The sequence below is a fragment of the Camelina sativa genome, chromosome 1 (assembly GCF_000633955.1).
Source record: "Camelina sativa cultivar DH55 chromosome 1, Cs, whole genome shotgun sequence".
Lineage (NCBI taxonomy): Eukaryota > Viridiplantae > Streptophyta > Magnoliopsida > Brassicales > Brassicaceae > Camelina > Camelina sativa.
Window position 1 is genome coordinate 22,626,393 of NC_025685.1, and position 502 is coordinate 22,626,894.

A 502-nucleotide genomic window follows, 5' to 3' on the forward strand; every position below is an offset into this window, starting at 1 on the left:
GGGGGGGGGGGGGGTATCGACAACTACTCTGAACTCTCTCGGAGCAGTTCGCCTCATTTGAGTTAAGCAAAGTTCCAAGGAGCGAAAACGCGTTGGTAGATGTCCTCGCCGGCCTGGCAAATTGTTTTGATCTGGGCTTACGACGAACGATCCCGATCGAATGCATCGAAACGCCTAGCATCGATCGTCCCGGTCTGACATTTGCGATGCTTGCCATCAATGATCACGCAGAAGCAATGGAAGTCGACGAGTCTGCTCAAGAATCCGCGAGTGTAACATAACCTCCAGCCGACTGGCAACTTGAGATCAAGATGTACATCGCTGATGGCAAGGTCCTAGAAGATCGCTGGCAAGATCGACGTTTGAAGGCCCGATGTGCGCATTACGCTATTCTAAGAGGCAACCTTTTTCGAGGCAGTTCGTCCGGAACTCTACGCACCTGTGTTGACCAAGAAGAGGCAGAGCGAATAATGACGGAGGTTCATGAAGGAAACAGCGGTAA